This window comes from Cryptomeria japonica, chromosome 9, assembly GCF_030272615.1.
Source record: "Cryptomeria japonica chromosome 9, Sugi_1.0, whole genome shotgun sequence".
NCBI classification, from domain to species: Eukaryota; Viridiplantae; Streptophyta; class Pinopsida; order Cupressales; family Cupressaceae; genus Cryptomeria; species Cryptomeria japonica.
The window spans coordinates 588,354,063-588,373,773 of NC_081413.1; positions in this window are offsets into that span (position 1 = coordinate 588,354,063).

Genomic DNA, 19,711 nt, shown 5'->3' on the forward strand with positions numbered 1-19,711 from the left:
CTGATGCTCTATTTTACCTTCTTAGGGATAACTCTCTCTCCCCAAGGGTTAGAGGGATCTCCCTTTCGAATAAGTCTAAATTGATTAACATTCAGTTTGCAGATGACTCTGCACTTTTCTTTGAACTTTCCTAGGAAAACTTGAGTGCTTTATCTCCCAAGCTCACCTTGTTTTGTGATGCTTCACGGGCAAAGATTTCCCAAACCAAATCTACTATACTCAATTAGTCTGAGTGACCACCAAATTGGCTCTCCACCTATGGGTTTCAATGGGGATGACCTCACACAATTTTCAGATACTTGGGGATTTCTTTCGCAATCTCTCCTTGCCTCAAAGATATGTGGGTGTGGATTAAGGGCAAGATTGACACCAAACTTACCAAATGGAACAAACAGTACCTCTCACTGGCTGGGACAGTACAAGTTTGTCAAAAGATTATGTCATCCTATAGTATCTACTATGCCTCTGTATGGATGTTTAGTAATTATCAAATCAACGAGTTGCAGAAGATAATCAGAGATTTTTTGTGGTCCGATGGTAGAGGTCAAAGAAAAGAACACTCAGTCAAATGGGAGTGGTTTTGTATGGAAAAGACTATTGGAGGACTAGGCCTTTAGGATCTTAATTCTTGCCAAATGGGAGTCAAATGGGAGTGGTTTAGTAATTAATTCTTCCTTTCTTTGGGACAATGCATTAGGCATGTATATAATTTGATATAATAGGAAATGGATAATATTAAAGAGAAGCTGTAGTTTTGATAATGGGGAGCAAAGCTCAAACCAACTACTATGAGAACTAAGACTCTAGCATAATTTCTTCCTGCAATAGGGTTGTATGGATCACCTTTGAGCATGGTGACTCTTCCTTTGGGCTTTGCACTATGTACACTCTCAATGATTATAGGGATAGATCTGACCTCTGGAAATGGCTTGCATCACTTCCAGATATCCCCTAGGTCCTTGGGGGAAACTTTAACATGGTTGAACACAAGGAAGATAAGTTAGGGGGAGCCAATGTTGAGTGGAAAGGGGAAGAGAAGTTAGATTGGGTAAGACTGAAAAGCATTAAGAGACTCTTTGACCCCTTGGAAGGTTTAAAACAACCCTATAAGGGAATATGGTTTACCTGGTGCAATTATCAAAAAGCTAGAAACGGGATTTTCTCTAGATTGGACAGATTCTAAACCAACAAGGATGCCTTATCCTTTGTCCCGGATCAACAAGGGTGCCCGATGATTGTGAGGCCTTCTTCTGTATCTGACCCTCACCCCATTTTTGCCAATATTGTTTTCAGAAGTTCTAACAAGACGGATAACAAAAGTGGTGGCAAATTCATCCTTAACAGTAAATTATTGTAGGACCATGATGTTTTGGGTGTTATTCATATTGTAAGATTGTTCAATAAATGGGATTCTCAAGATATCTCTAATATTAATAGGTGGAATACCTCAATGTCTGACTAGCAGAAGGTTCTTTGTACCATTGGTAAGAAGTAGGCCAAGGATGCTAGACAGATGGAGCTTATCCTCTCCTTTGATATGCATAAGGCAGAGTAAGACATTCAAAGAGACCCCAACAGTTCACATCTTACCCACTTGGTGTAAGTGGCTAGAGATAAACTCGGGAAATTTCAGCATGTTAGAGCCATGGTAGCCAGGACTAGAGGTAGGATGTTGTGGTTGTCTCAAGGAGATAAAGGATGTAAATTCTTCTTCAACCTTGTTAACCAAAAACAGTTCAAGGAGAAGATAGAAATGTTGTGGGTGGACAGCAGGGAAGTCTCTGAATAATAAGAGATCATGGATGAACTCTTTCTTTTACAAGATGTTGTTCTCCTAAGAGGATTCTCCTGCATCCATGCTTGCTAAAGACAAATGTCGGACTCTTTTCCCCAAGCTTCTCTCTCTTCAAGAAGGTAAGACTCTTAGTAGGCCTCTCTCCGGTGAGGAAATAAAAGGAGCCATCAAATATTTGCATAATGGTAAAGCCCTCGGTCCGGATGGGCTTACCAATGAGTTCTATAAGGCTAATATTAGCTGGATTGTGGATAACTTACTAGAGGTATATAAGGAATCTACTAAGACAGGGTCTCTGGGTGCTGACATTAATAGAGGCCATATCAAACTTGTCTAAAGAAGGGGAGAAGGCTCTTATCAAAAAGTCGCGTCCTATTACACTACTTAATGTATCCTTTAAGATCCTTGCGAAGATGATTGCTATTAGACTTGAAAATATCCTTCCTAAGTTTATTTGTATCACTCAGACTGCATTTATTAAAGGGAGATACACCTTGGAGAACCTCATTACCAGTTGTGAGGCTATGGAGTTGGCTAGACTTTCGGATCAAAAGGTGGTCATGTTTCTATTGGACTTTGGAAAGGCTTACGATAGGATTGAATGGATCTTTATTTCCATGATGCTTAAATCTTTTGGTTTCCCTGAGGTTTTCTCTCAATATGTTCAGGTACTCCTTAGGGATGCTCATTCCCAGGTAGAAGTTAATGGGTTGATCTTGTAGCCCTTCAAGCTTAGTAGATCTATTCGGCAAGGGTGCCCACTATCCCCTACTCTCTCTGTAATATCCTCTGACGCTCTGTTTTACCTTCTCAGGGATAACTCTCTCTCCCCAAGGGTTAGAGGGATCTCCCTTTTGAATAATTCTAAATTGCTTAACATTCAGTTTGCAGATGACACTACACTTTTCTTTGAACTGTCCAAGGAAAACTTGAGTGCTTTATCTCCCAACCTCACCTTGTTCTGTGATGCTTCAAGGGAAAAGATTTCCCAAACCAAATCTACTATACTCAGTTAGTCTGAGGGGCCACCAAATTGTCTCTCCACCTATGGGTTTCAATGGGGAGGACCTAACACAATTTTCAGATACCTCGGGATTCCTTTCACAATCTCTCCTTGCCTCAAAGATATGTGGGTATGGATTAAGGTCAAGATTGACAGCAAACTTACCAAATTGAACAAACTCTACCTCTCGCTGGCCGGGAGAGTACAAGTTTGGCAAAAGATTATGTTAGCCTATAGTATCTACTATGCCTCTGTATGGATGTTTACTAATTATCAAATCAATGAGTTGTAGAAGATAATCAGATATTTTTTGTGGTCCGATGGTAGAGGTCAAAGAAAACCTCACTCAGTCAAATGGAATTGCTGTTGTATGGACAAGACTATTGGAGGACTAGATGTTTAGGATCTTAAAGTGCAAGGGACTGCACTTGTTGCTAAATGGATCTTCCATTCATTGGAAGGCAATGAACCTTGGAAAGTACTCATTCGGAACAACGTCAGACTGGGTGTTCCCAAGAAGGCTAAATCCTGGAAATCCCTTCCTATTAGTGACCTTTTAGCTGGAACCTTCTCAGTCTCTACCACAGGCTCTGCTGTCTTTAAATCTATTTGGAAGGCATGGGAGAGCGTTAGGTTTAGTATTCGCAAAAATTGGATCAGTCCCGATAACCAAGTCTGTGGGGAATGATCAATCTGGTGGAACTTAGCCCACAATGGTAAACCCCTCGATCTCACTCAAGGATGTTCGGCCAAGAAATGGGCCAACAAAGGTATTTGTTGTCTTAAAGATATTATTGTTAATGGTGCTCTCATCTCATGGGATGGTCTTTCCAGCAAATATCAGCTTCCTTTGTCTAATAAAAGACCATAAGACATTATGTACAATGCATGTGATCTCTTGCAGCTTCCTAAAAGATGCAATGTGAATGAAGACAGGTTTGTATCCTTCTCATGGGCTGATGGCAGCCCACTCTGTAATGTGAAATTAATTTCTATCTATAAAACTATATCATATAATGTTGATATTCTTAATCATGTTAATATTATTTGGTACTCGGAATTATCACCTGCTCAATGGGGCAAAATATTTAAGGCTCTTTGGAGCTCTCCTCTGGCTCCTAAAAAGAAAACTTTTAGATGGTTGTTAATGCTTGATAAACTGCCTATTAGATTTGATTATAGTAAAGAAGATCTTTATAATATTTGTAAAGTTAAGGATTCCAGTAGACATATCTTCTTTGACTGTATTATTAGTAAGGAATTTTGGCTTATTTTTTGTTTGATTAAACCGATGTATATTAACATACTTGATGTTGTTACTGGATTTATTAAAGGCATTAAGAAAGACACTAATCTTTTTTGGAATGTGTTATCTTGTGAAATTCTTTGGCATCTATGGAGAATTAGGAATATAGAAATATTTCAAGGGGAAGAAAGGGCCCTTATTGAGTCTTTTCGTAGACTCGGGTTTCATTTTATCTTCTCGCAGGTTACTATGGTTATCAGGCTGAATAAGGAGAAATTTTGTAGGTTCCTTACCGATGGGCATACAATAATATTTATCTGTGAGCTCTCTCATGGCTATACCTGGGGGAGAATGAATGCAGAAAGAACCCCCTTTATAATTTCTCTGGAATCATGGATGCTCTTATGGAGAAAATCATAGGAAATGGACAGCTGGTTTGCCGGCAAATGGTACACTCTGTCGGAATGTTGGATGGTCGGAGGTTGGTTTGGATAGAAGGCCCCTTCGAATGGACTGCTTGGATCTAGCACAAATTTATCTCATTATGGATGTATATAGTTGGATAGTCTTTTGTATATGCCTCTTTAGCTGCATAGGCCTGTATATGTTTCGCATATATCACGGTTTAGGACTGTATAATCTTTTTGTATATGTTGACCGGTATTTTGTATAAACCCATATGTCAATACCCTAATCTTTACATACTCTCTGATGTGGATACATACTTAGAAGGCTGGCATGAATTGTTGACACAAATTTAATTGTTTTGTAATTCAGTCTACTCTCTATTATCAATAAATAAATAATTATTTATGTGTATTTAAATAAGACAAAGTGCATTCAATAAGTAGCATTGAAAATGAAGACAATGATATCATTAATAGAATAAGTCATAAAAAAATCCTTAAATGATTAAAAATATAATGAATCAAAATCTTCTACAATTGATATTAAATTATTAGTCTAATTATTATTATTATATTTTGTGTGACATTATTGTCAATAATATTCAACCAATTTGAATTCTTTTAGGGAATACCCTTAATAAAGTGGTTGAAATTTCTAATATATTTAAGAATATTATTAGATTTTTTAAAAAAAATGATTAAAAGATCATACAAAGGTGATTGTTGAAACATGATTTTTTTAATTCTTTTTTTTTTTTAACAATACATTAGGCATGTGTATAAATTGATATTATAGGAAATGGATAATATTAAAGAGAAGCTACAGTTTTGATATTGGGGAGCAAAGCCCGAACCTGAACTACTATGACAACCCACACTTTTTGACACAATTAAAATTATTTTCTCAAACTGTTTTGGGAAATGGTTTGTAACACACTGAAGATTGATGAGCATATTTTTTTGTATTTTTTTTTCAAATATTTTTTTTTTAATTAATTTTTTAATGGTCGTAATTATCTTTTTAAAAATTTGACATGTACGACCCACATAATTTGACGTAAACTTAGCATTTTTTGAATTTTTTTTTTTTAAATTGAAAAGAATTTTGTGTAGATTGATGACATATAATAATTTTTTCAAAATTCATTAAAATAAAAAAGTTATTAAATTAAGAAAATTAGTTAATATTTCAAATTTATGGACCTGATTTAGTATAAATTAAATGAAAAATACTTAAAATAATCAATTTTTAAATTAATTTGCATATTTAGAATCTAGACAGTATAATCTGAAATGGGTTTCAATTTCGTATAAAAATTCTCTGATTAGAGGCACGTAAACTATTTCATTTCATCATATTTGTGCTTTCATTCATGGAGCTTTGAATTTGCAGGTTCATGTCTCAGGTGTGGCCATCCCAGGCCTATCCCGGGCCTAATCCCAAGGCAAGTGGCGGGTTGTGAATTCAAATTTTACATAACGGGCCCCCGTTTTAGAAACGGGGGCTCATTTCTAAAATGGGGGCCCGTTTCATTTTTTGCCGGTTGGATTTAATAACGGGCCCCCGTTTCTAAATAACCGTTACTGTAAAAAAAAAGATAGATTGCATCGATTTACCACACTATCATTGAAATTCGTACTGATAAAGATTTTTTACATCATTTGGCAGTACTTTTTAATATTTTTTACACAATTTTTTGAAGAACTCAATAAAAAGATATTATTTTTTGAAGACGAGTTTGTAAAAATGGGTTCTAAGCAACGTCAAAAGAAAAAAATAGGACAATGACAGTGGACGAAATTCAAGCACAAAGAGAGAAGGAGGCGAAATGCCAAAGAGATCAAAGATCACAACAACGACAATTGAATAACACTTCTGAAGCATCTCGTTCAGTGCCCGTTGTAGATGAGACCATTGAAGACATCATGATGGATGCAAGAAATGTAGAACCACACACGGGTATGACTGTTGATGCAAATGTTGATGTGGATGCGAATCCTGGTATGTTTTTAAATCCCGATGACTATGATGCCAATCAAATTGCTGATTTAAATGAAGCTGGATATAAATTTCATACACCAATACGAAAAGAAATAAAAATTGAAAATATTACACCACCCTCTCTGAAAGAAAATGAATGTAATTTGTTTACTATTGATAGCAATGTGCTAGATAATCTTAATGGGTTAGTTTCTTGGAGACAAATCAGAACACATGCGAACAGATTATATAAACAATTTTTCTATAATAAAAAGTTAGGATTCCAATGTCAATTAATGCTACAATTAATAAAAATGTTAAAAATGCGTAAAGTCATGAAAAAAATAGGTATTTATGCAAAACCAAAAAGAAAAGATGAATCATATAAGCAAGTTGTATCTACTGTTGCCAGTGCCATCGATTCTATAGGAAAAACAAGTCGATCTAAAGATAAGAATGCAGCACGTAGAGTTACAACTATAGTTGACAAAATGATTGTCAGTAAAAGAATGTTAAGTGATATAAGTGGCTATTTGAACTTACATCGTAGAACCTTGTCAAGAGCAGCCAAAAGAAGAGACACAATTGAAATTGATCCACTAAACCATTGTTGGAGTTTTAGTGGTAGACTTCAAAGGTCGGACATGAAATTAAATGATGAAACTAAACAATTAATTGCAAAATTTTGGCATGATAACACTAGAGTTTCATCAAATGCTAGAGATGTTTTAAAGTTAAGGGTGGGATCAAAAATTTGTGATCCTCATCCAAAACATCTTCTTGACATGACTCAAACTGAATTCTTTAAAAAATTTAGTGATGAATCTGTGTTAATGAATTTACGAATTAGTCAAAGATCATTTGAAAAATGCAAACCCTGGTATGTTAAAATCAATAAACAAAGAATATCTTGTTGTTGTAAAACTCATGTCCAGTTTCGTTACTATTATGATGTTTTTCGATATATACATTGTATGTTGCATGGTAATGATCTTGTGCAGGATTGTGGTGTTTATGTTCCACCTGAAACTATAAAAGATTTTATTGGAAGTTTATTTTGTAAACCACCTAATGAACAATTATTTCTTTCCAGTTCATGCATTTATGGCCTTTGCAATTTATGTGGGAACTATTCTTCGATAGGTGAATGTTTGCATGAACATGTTTCATCTGAGTTTGGACAAAAAATGGTTGTTGTTAGGAGATTTAAAAATATAGAATACCCTCTAAAGGATGGAAAGATGGGGAAACGTTTAGAATTGATTACAGAACAAAATAGTGTGAATGCATTTATTAGTGAGTTTAAAACTCATATTGTTCCAAAATATGTGAAACATTCCCAACATGCCCAATGGCTTGATGGATAGTTTCGCATATGCAAGAACACATTTCTAGTTGGAACAATAGTATCAGTTGTGGATTTTGCAGAAAATTATACTCTAAAACCACAAGAGGAAACTCAATCACAATACTACAACTCAGTGCAAGTGGCCATATTTGTGCACATTATATATAGACATGACCATGACAGTACAGAAGATAACAGAAAAATTTTGAGGGAGTATCATTTCTATGTTAGCGATAATCGATTACACTCTTCAGAGTTTGTTCAACATTGCTTCGAGGTATTTTATGATAATCTTAAGGAAAGAGAAATTGACATGAAACAACATATGATATGGTCAGATAACTACACTAAACAATTCAAAAATGCAAGAATGTTTTATTGGCTATGCAAAGTTCACAAGATAACCAATGTCCAACATTTATGGAGTTTTTTTGAAGCGGGACATGGTAAGGGGGAACACGATGGAGCCGGTGCTTGTATAAAAAGAGCTCTTGCTAGAGAACAATTGAAATTCGAGGATGCAGTGAAATTCAGAGATGCTCGTGCAGTTGTAGATTGGTGCAATTCAAAGTTGTCAAAAGGATCAACTAAAAACTCTACAATTCGACATTTCTTCTGGTTGATAGAGGAAGATAGTATTCCTATTCGTCATGATTGTAATACCATCATTGGATCAGCTAAATGGCATTCGTTTAAGAGTTCTAATTCAAACACATGGACTATATTCACAAGGCAACTTGCTTGCTTTTGTCAGTTTTGTGTTTCTGGAGATTGGGAATTTTGTGAGAATAAAGAATGGATTGAAGAATGGCAACAAAGATCATTGACACCCATAGATGCAAATGATCTGCATGAAAGAACTGATGAAGATATGGATTAAATGTTTGCATCAAATGACTATGATCGCATTTCAGATCTTATACAACAAGGTAAAATTATTTTTGAAATTTGTTTTGATTTATTAAATAGTACATAAATTTATGAAATCTTACAGTGTATATTTTTGTTTTTATTTCTCATTAAATATTAAAATAAAATTGTTTTGTGCACAGGACATGTCTATGTTGTTGTTGCACCAGAGGACAATGAAGAGGGGACAGAGTATTGGTTGGCTCGATGTGTAGAGCCAAAACATAAGCTAACTACTCCTCGAGTAGATGATGATGGTTATGACTATCCAATAGGATCTGTGGTTGTTGTTGGCACTTGGCTACGCAAATATCTAACAAGAAAGAATGGATTGCTCGCATTTGAAGATTATGAATTAGAGAAGAAGATTATACATTACTCACATTTGGTAGTGGCAACTAATATAAAATTGGATAGATATCGTGGCAGACCTGCTAATAAACAATTATGGACTCTCTCTATGGAAGAGCACGAGACAATTATAGATGCTTTGCAAAAGAGAGAGGATGCAGATGGTATAATGCAATGAATCTAGTAAAATTTTGTTTCAGGTCTACCACAAGTAGAAGGCATCAATGAAAACAAAGTTATTTAAATATACTATTTATTTTATTTTAGATATGTCTTCTTGATTACATTTTGTGTACAATATACATAAATGAGAGACTATTGGTCAAATTTATGAATGAGATAATTATGTTTTAATCAATTTCTATTCATTATATTTGTTAAATGATACTATTTAATTTAGAATATGTTATAATTATAAGATATGTTTCGATACTTAGTTCATGATGTATGCACCTTTAGTTTATCTAATCACAAGAACTATTTAAATGAAATTCCAAAAATAAAATTACAAGTCCACATAATGCCTATAAAGTATGCACATAATTTCAAGTCAATATATATGATCTAATTTGCACATAATTTCAAGTCCACATAATATCTAATGGGCACAATACACATAAAGTATGCACATAATATATATGATCTAATCCTATTATGAAACTATCCATATATATAAAGTATGTGTGTGCACGTGTAAACAAATATCAAAAGCCCATAAAATAGTACATATCAGAGCCAAATAAATAGTAAAATTTCAAGTCCACATAATCCATATATAATATCTAATCCATATATATGTCTAGATGGTAACATGATGTTCACTCCACATAATATCTAATGTGCACAAAATATATAAAGTATGCACAAAATATATATGATCTAATCCTATTATGCAACTATCCATATATATAAAGTATGTGCACGTGTAAACAAATGTGTAAAGTCCATAAAAAAGTACATATCAAAGCCAAATAAACAATAAAATCTAAGTGCTATCATCAATAACATCTCGTGGTCTCTTGTCCCCGGGACGTGGTCCAGATCCACCTGTCTCATGCTGTACAATAAAAAAATAATATTAAAATATTACTTGAAATTAACTATTAAAAAAATCATTTATCAAATATAGTAGAATTTGTAAATTAAGTTACAAACTTACCATATGCTCATCAGATCCTCTAGCAGTATCTCTCTTGTCCCCAGGACATGGTCCAGATCCACCTGTCTCATGCTGTACAATAAAAAAATAATATTAAAATATTACTTGAAATTAACTATTAAAAGAATCATTTATCAAATATAGTAGAATTCATAAATTAAGTTACAAACTTACCATATGCTCATCAGATCCTCTAGCAGTATCTCTCTTGTCCCTGGGACGTGGTCCAGATCCACCCGTCTCATGCTTTACAATAAAAAAATAATATTAAAATATTACTTGAAATTAACTATTAAAAGAATCATTTATCAAATATAGTAGAATTCATAAATTAAGTTACAAACTTACCATATGCTCATCAAATCCTCTAGCAGTATCTTGTGCAGTATCAACACCAAATGTAGTGCTAGCTAACTCCTGTACAAGGTCAAATTCAAAGTGTCCAATTAAATATTAAATTAAGAGTCAAAATAAGATCAAATTAAGTATTACATATTAATACCTCAAAGGATGTCGATGTGCGTTCAAATTGGCTCTGATCAAAATTATGAGGATAACCTATCCTAATGGTAGTGTCCACCTGCATACATGCATTTAATGAAATCATATTTAGTGAACATATATATGTGTACTAAATAATTTCAAGTTACAATATTATAAGATTTCATATTTAATTTAAGAATTATAAGATACATACCATAGATGGTGTCACAATAGTCAGACCCTCTTCTCGATGTGATGTAGAGGGTCCCTCATGACCTGAATCCTGGAGAAAGAAGCATTCAATGTATCAACATGAAAATTTATATAGTATACGATGATAACATATTAACTTAAAAAGATAGTACAATGTCTAGATAGAAATTTATACTATACCCCATAAGGTGTGCTGAGTTGTGTTCCAGTAGATGCAATATTGACTCTAATATTAGGTGTAGTTCTTATCTACATAAACAAAATTTATTTAATGAAGTATTAGATTGTATAAAAAAAGAGATGCACTTAGTTTATACCTATATTTAATGAAGTATAAAAAGATTGACATGTACATGTATATATATCTATACCTAGTCAAGATGAACATCCGAGCAAAGAAAATCCATATAAGATGTCATCATACTATCATCTGCTGCATCATGCTCAGCTGGAACTGAAGTAGATCCTGCATTAGCAGTAGGACCTACACACGTCTCATGACAACACGAACACATATGTGGCATCCATCGAGGAGCAGATGCCATGTGAGTAGCTTGCTCACTCAGGTTACCTGTGAGGGAAGTCAAAGCATCTAATGTCGAAATGAATGATGTATTTTGGACATTTGCAGGAATCGATGGAGCAACAAGTGGAACTATGGGTGGATCCGATAGGGGATTATTACTCCGTTCCCCTAATCTATGTTGTGGCATTCCACGACCAACACCCTGGAATGACTTAATGTCAAAATAATTTGGTTTTTGGTTCATTACAAACTCACAGTATAATTTCTTCAAAAAATAAAAAGGGACCTCATAATTACGATGAGGTGGATAATCAAAAACCATCCACCATCTATCCCAAAAGTATCTAGCCATTTCTGGATGCACACACCACCTAATTGAAATTCTTTTCTGGTTAGGTTGCATTGGTTCTCTTGTTTTTGGGTTGGTAAAATATGGACATAAATGAGCTTTGGTTATTTTCAAATCAGTGATTTGCCTATAAGTTAAACCATCTGCATAAAAATCACGCAACTCTTGTCGTCGTTTATGAAATTGATCTAATTGAGAATCAATAGATCTAACTGACTCGACAACAGTTTGCATTGATTTTGCAAACTCTACAAGATGGGGTGGCGTGATTTGCTCATTTTGGATAGCAGCAATATTTTGTTCAATCACTTGTAGGTTTTCATTAATTCGTTCTCTTAAACGAATTTCATCCAATCTAGGGGGTTGTTGTGGTGGTGGTGGTGGTGGTGGAGGTGGAGGAGGAGGAGGAGGGGGTTGTGGTGGGGGATTTTCACCTAATAGTTCATCTATGTCAAAGACATCCATGATAACAAAGAACTCCTGCATATATAAAGATATACATGAATTATATACAACTCTATGTCAAAGAAGAATCTATTTTACTAAATTAAAAAAAAACATTTATAAATAGTAACATTTCTATGTTGTTGAATGAGATACACATGAAATATATAATATAATATTGAACTTAAAAAAATATACATGTACATACTATTGAATCTTGAAATATAAAATTTGCGCACAAAACTTAATAAAAAATTTCAATGAAACATCATAAATCTATTATATATTCAATTTAATAAATTCATTTCTTGTAAAATGCATCAACTATTAAAATCAATATAAAATATTTCATACATAAGATCAATAAAGAAGTGAGAAATAAGATGATCCTCCTTCTAGTGTAAGAATATATAGCATGGAAACAATATTACTAAGACAACATAATATTTTGTTGACTTTAACTTAAAGTTATTTTGAAACTAAATTATAATGAGATACAACACAATAATATTAATAAATCTAGAAAAATGCACGTGTGTGTTTGGATGCTCCATATTTCTAGTGTTTTAGTGTACATGATAATTTATTAGAATTCAATTACATAGTTTTGAGATAATTGCCATTAATTCATATTACATTGATTAGTCTTCAGACAATCTTAAAAAAAAACTAATCTCCCATGACTATAAATGACCTACTTAAAACATATTATATTCTAAGTGGTTGTCATGTAAAGACAAAACATCAAAACTTTTGAAGAGTTAAGCATATTTCACCATTAAATTTCTCCCATAATCAAATCTACACAAGATTATAATTTACAAAACCTTCAAAAAATATTATTTCCTATAAATCATTTATTATAAAACTCCGCAATCATTTGTTTTCATATATAATCTTTCTATAAAATTTAAGATATCAATTCATACACAAATTCTCTTACAAAGTTGAATAAGAAATGAAACTCTTACATAAAAATCAACACAACATGCCAACAATTAAAAACAAAATTAACCTTGCAATATTTACTTTCAAAATAATCAATTTCAACAATATTTTACACATGCATTTATAATTATCAACTAGAATATTATTTTGACTAACATACCAAATAAAATTCCTAACATACTATATGATCCTCATTAATACCCATCCATAATATTTCTTTAACGGATACATCTCCTTCAAATCATCACATCGTAATGCTTTTTATTTTAATAATTGAAAGCTTTAGGGATGCGCTCACGCACAAAGGGGTCCACTATCATACTTGCAAGCACTTAATTATTAAGTAAATGAACAAACTACAACTCAATGAAGCTAAAAAAGTGATGCAACCCTGTTTTTAAATATCCCAATTCCTTTCGCTGACCTAATACTTTTAGTGGCAACCATTTTAAAATTTCGTATTAATCAAAGAGAATATTTTAGGGAAAAAATGCAGTGTTGGCACTTTATGAAAATAAAGGTTTTTAAGACTCTAGAGACTTGTTCATCACAATATTTTATTGTTTAATATGCAAAATTTTGAAAGTTTTTGATATGTACAGACAAATTAAATTTTTCATATAATTAGAGGTGAAATCAATTTTGAATTCTACTTCAATGATTGAGGGGATCTTACAATTCTGACTTTAAATATAGCTTCATTTATACTCTTTCATAAATAAACTAAAATAGAAGCTATAAAGAATTGCTAAATTCTAGCAATATATGTGTATGCAAGCAAGCATAAAAAATCAATAAAGGACTTAAACTATGAATTTCAAACCATCATGCTATGCATAAGTACCACCTTTAGATCAAGTTAAAGGATAATGTATAAAAGATGAAAGACAATAGTATCTCAGAAAGAAAACTCTTGTTGTAGCTAAAGGTTGATGGCTTCAAGATGGATTTGTGACCAAGATAGGATGTAAGGTGCTTAAATTGGCAACATAACATTGCATTACAAGAGTTCTTGAAAATAGCTCATATAATGATTTATTTATAGTCATGAAGGATAGAGGATTAAAGACTAAGATTGTTTTGAGAGATCAATGAAGTAGATTGATTGAAAGGATTGTGTGCATTAGAAGCTTCCAAGTGGCAACTTATGTTTGGTGCACATGAGGAGTTCATGATCCAAGAAATTTTTGAGGAAAAGGTCTTCTTAGGGGCGTATACACCAAGATGTTGTAAAAAAAGGTAGCCAAATGACCAAAAAAAGATAAACACGAGTGCATTATTGGGAAATTCATTTAACGCATTTGAGGTCTTTTTTGTAGTGTTTTTTTCTTACACTATCCTAGGCTCGTTTACACTATCCTAGGTTCATTAGGATTGTCCTATAATCATTAGGACTATCCTAGGTTCATTAGGATTGTCCCAAGTTCATTATGGCTTTCTTAGGCTCATTAGGACTTTCTTAGGTTCATTAAGACTGCCCTACATTCATTAGGATCATTTGAGGCTCATTGGGACTATCATATGTTCATTGTGATTGTCCTAGGTTCATTAATTTAATTCGTGTGTTCATTAGGACTATCTCATAGCTTCAACTAATATCTTAAATTAACTATTTTAAAAAAATTAGCTCCTTAACAATTTAATATTATATACAATCGAATATGATTTCAACTTCAAACCTTGTGCACCTTTTAAAACCAAAAGATGTTGTTAAAACCATTCTTCTAATATTAGCTTAATCATAACATAATCTAATAAATCTTCCTCAAAATATCTACCAACTTCAAATCATATATCAAATCTTTTATAATATAAATTACATTCTAGATATACCAATATACTTCTAAAGATATTCAAAATACTTCTTGGGAATTATATTTTTCAAATCTTTCGGATGTATATATAATTAGCACCCCATTTAGAAAACTCATTATCAGTCAACATTATAAATCAAGAATATTTTTTATTTTCTATTAATGAATTATATATTTGGCATATTAGCTTCCTTTATGAACCTATGTAAACCAAACTCCAATTTTAGTAACTTATCTAGCTTTGCTCTAAAATTGTGTCCATAATTGATCCTTTTATACCATCACATGACATAATAGGACCATAATAGGACCTTTATGCCATGACATGGCATAAACCTAAGCCTAAACTTTGATATCTAAAATTTGAAGAGTAATGTTAATTACTTTTAAGGTTATACTAATTTAGTGGTAACTTTTGTATTGCCTAATGAAGATTAAGAACAATTTAGGTACATATGTTCGGTTTTATTTCAATTTCATTTTCGAACGTTTTTTGTTTTGTTTCCATTTCATTTTCATTTTTTTGTTTGTGTCGATTTCGTTTTGTTAATTATCTAGGTTTGGTTTTGATTTCTAAATTTGTTGATTACGGTTTAGGGTTAACTGTTCAAAAATATTTTAGATCAAAATCAAGAATTTACAAATATAAAAAATAATTTATTTATATGCTACTATAAAAAAAAACTAAAATAATAAAAAAAAACTAAATAATACACAAAAAAACAAGAAAATTATGAAACGTGAAAATAGATGACTGAATGTGTACCTGGGATAGTGGTGGAGGCTTGAAGTGGAAACCACAGCACAAGGGCCCGTTTTTGATCTCTTCTTGTCAATTAACTGTCACAGGGAAAATGAAAAATTTGCCCAATAAAACGGTAAAAATAGAATTTCAAAACAGGGGCCCGTTTTTAAAAAACGGGCCCCCGTTTTGTTTATAAACGGGGGCTCATTTTGTAACAAAATGGGGGCCCGTTTTATTTAGCTTCGGCACCCCGTGACCTTTCGGCTCGGGAGGCCGAACCATTAACGAGGCCCCGTTTTTTAGAACGGGCCCCCGTTTTTTGAAAATGGGGGCCTGTTTTGCGGAGCGCGTTTTCCAACGCACGGACTTCTGCGAATTTGTGACTCATTAGCTTGCACATACCCTTAAGGATTCTAGTAGACATATCTTCTTTGACTGTATTATTGCTAAGGAAGTTTGGTTTATTTTTTGTTTGATTAAACCGATGTATATTAACATACTTGATGTTGTTACTGGATTTATTAAAGGCATTAAGAAAGACACTAATCTTTTTTTGGAATCTGTTATCTTGTGAAATTCTTTGGTATCTACAGAGAATTAGGAATATAGAAATATTTCAAGGGGAAGAAAGGGCCCTTACTAAGTCTTATTGTAGACTCGCCTTTCATTTTATCTTCTCGCAAGTTACTATGGTTATCAGGCTGAATAAGGAGAAATTTTGTAGTTTCCTTACTGATGGGCATACAATAATATTTATCTGTGAGCTCTCTCATGGCTATACCTAGGGGAGAATGAATGCAGAAAGAACCCCCTTTATAATTGTCCTGGAATCGTGGATGCTCTTATGGAGGAAATCAGAGGAAATGGACAGCCGGTTCGCCAGCAAATGGTACACTCTGCCAAAATGTTGGATGGTCGAAGGTTGGTCTAGATAGAAGGCCCCTTAGGATGGATTGCTTGGATCTAGCACAAATTTATCTCATTATGGATGTATATAGTTGGATAGTTTTTTGTATATGCCTCTTTAGCTGCATAGGCCTGTATATGTTTCCCATATATCTCGGTTTAGGACCGTATAAGCTTTTTGTATATGTTGTCTGAAATTTTGTATAAACTCATATGTCAATACCCTAATCTTTACATACTCTCTGATGTGGATACATACTTCGAAGGCTGGCATGAATTGTTGATACAACTTTAACTGTTTTGTAATTTAGTTTACTCTCTATTATCAATAAAAATAAATAAAAATTATTTATCTGTATTTACATAAGATAAAGTGCATTCAATAAGTAGCATTGAAAATAAAGACAATGATATCATTAATAGAATAAGTCATAAAAAAATTCTTAAATGATTAAAAATATAATGAATCAAAATATTCTACAATTAAAATTAAATTATTAGTCTAATTATTATTATTATATTTTGTGTGACATTATTGTCAATAATATTCAACCAATTTGAATTCTTTTAGGGAATACCCTTAATAAAGTGGTTGAAATTTCTAATATGTTTCAGAATATTATTAGATTTAAAAAATAAATGATTAAAAGATCATACAAAGGTGATTGTTGAAACATGATTTTTTTAATTCTTTTTTTTTTTGGAACAATGCATTAGGCATGTATATAAATTGATATGATAGGAAATGGATAAGATTAAAGAGAAGCTACAGTTTTGATATTGGGGAGCAAAGCTCAAACTTGAACTACTATGAGAACTAAGACTATGGCATAATTTCTTCCTACGTTGTATTGGTATGATTGTTGGGAGAATTCAGGGTATGTGCAAGATCATGGTGTGCCAAAACAGGCCCTTAAGTGGCAATGAAATTTCAAAAAATCAGAGTTGTGCAACTTGACATGAAAAATTGAATAAGTTATGAACATTATTTTTAAAATATGTAAGAAGAGAATCTATAGAAAATTGAATGTAGTTTCTAAGCTACTAGTTGTTTTTTGAAAAAAATATCCTATTTGATGAAAATTTCAAATTTCAATGCAGTGGTACAAAAATTTCAAGAAAAAGATAAGAAGTAGGTGTATGTTTGACCACCCTAATCACAATAAAATCATAATATTTTTTTATAAGATTTATAATATAAGTATTAGACTCATGTCCGGATGTGACACATATTTTTTTATAATTTTTTATAAAGTAAATAATTATTTATGAATTTTTTACTACAGCTTTTCAGAAATTTAGAAACTCCTACGTCTGACCACCTTAAATTGGTCAAAACCTTATGAAATTAATTTTTTTTGTAATTTTTCCCTATAGTAGACAAAGCATAGGATGTGACGCATGTTTCAGATTCAAAAAATGTTATGCGGTTTGAAAGTTATGAGTATTTTTCAATCAGTCTATCAATCAGGACTTTTATTAGAATTCAATTAGAAAATAAATAATAATTATTTATTAAAGTCGAAATAAGATAAGCCTTATATTGTTGGAAATCTGATAACGTCCTTAAAAAACCCTTTTCATTTTATCAATTTTGGCCATAAAAAAAAGTCGTCAGCGACCAGTGTAAAGTCTAGAAAATCAAGGAATACTAAAAAACACATTTTTTCAGTTGACTTTTCAGGCTTGTCACTTCCAAGCCAAATCCCAAAACAAACCCGAACCAAAATATGGAGGGAAAAATTTATGTTTTAAAATCGGATATTCAATTATCCGATTGTATTGGATAAAATCGGATATCCGATTTTTGAAAGAAAAAATATATATTTTAGTAAATTGGGCATAACTTTTGCGTTTTATATCAAAATTTCAATTTTTTACAGGCGTTGGAAAGGTAATTAAGAGCTCTATGATATGGAATAGGTATATTTTCAATTATTTGTGCTAAAAAAATAATTATAATTCATTTAAATTCATCCTTCATTTTTAAAGCTTAAAAAACTCACGACTTTTACATATGATTTCCCTATTGCATGAATTTTTGTAACAATCATCTTAAAATAAACTAAATAAGTAATTAATTAATAATAGAAAATTTATGAATTTTATTGAGTTTGATAAATTTTGATAAACCATGTTATCTATGCTTGTTCCTTTCTCCACCTCTTTCTCTTAAACCTTTCACTCCACCTATTTGTTTCTTCCTCCCTCTCTTTTGTCCATATTTATACATCTCTCTCTAGACCTATATCTCTAACTATCAATGAATACCTCATTAAATCTCTCAAGCTCTACAAGGTGCTTATATTTCTACCTCTTCATAATTTCCTCCTCTATGTCACTCTCTCTTCCCTAAGATCTAGATTAGTCTCTCTGCATTTCCTTCTCATCTCTAGCAACAAAATTCTGAGGGAACAAGGAGAGACGTAGGGAAGTATCAAAAAAAGGAGAGGGGGAGAGAGGTGAGAAGGAGAGATTAATTGGGGGGAAGAGAGAGTGTGAGAGAGAGAGCTATAGGTAATTAGGTGGAAGGAAAAGAGAGAGAGGGAGGGGGTGATTGGGGTGAAGAGAGAATGAGAGGGAGAGTTTGAGATTATTAAGGGGTAGGAGGAGAGGGGGAGAGGGTAAAGTATCAACAAAGAGAGAAGAGAGATGGGGATAGAGGTGAAGAGAGACATAGAGAGTAATTAGGGAGTGGGTAGAGGGGTAGAGCGAAGTATCTATAAACCCATAGGAGGAGAGAGGTGATCGAGGGTAATTGAGGAAAAGAAATAATGTGAGAGAGAATATGGTGTCCTAAAGGGTCATATGGTGTCTCATGAACCTTTAGGAAACCATATGACACCGTAGGACACTATATTATGTTGTTATAAGTCTTATGGTGTCCTAAGGGGTCATATGGTGTTCTATGAGCCTTTAGGACACCATATGGTGTCATTAGGGGTCGTATGGCATGTTAAGGGGTCATATGGTATCCTATGACCCCTTAGGACACCATATGACCCCTTAGGTTTTTTTAGGGGTCATATTGTGTCCGAACGGGTCATATGGTGTTGTTGTGGATTATATGGTGTGCTAAGGGGT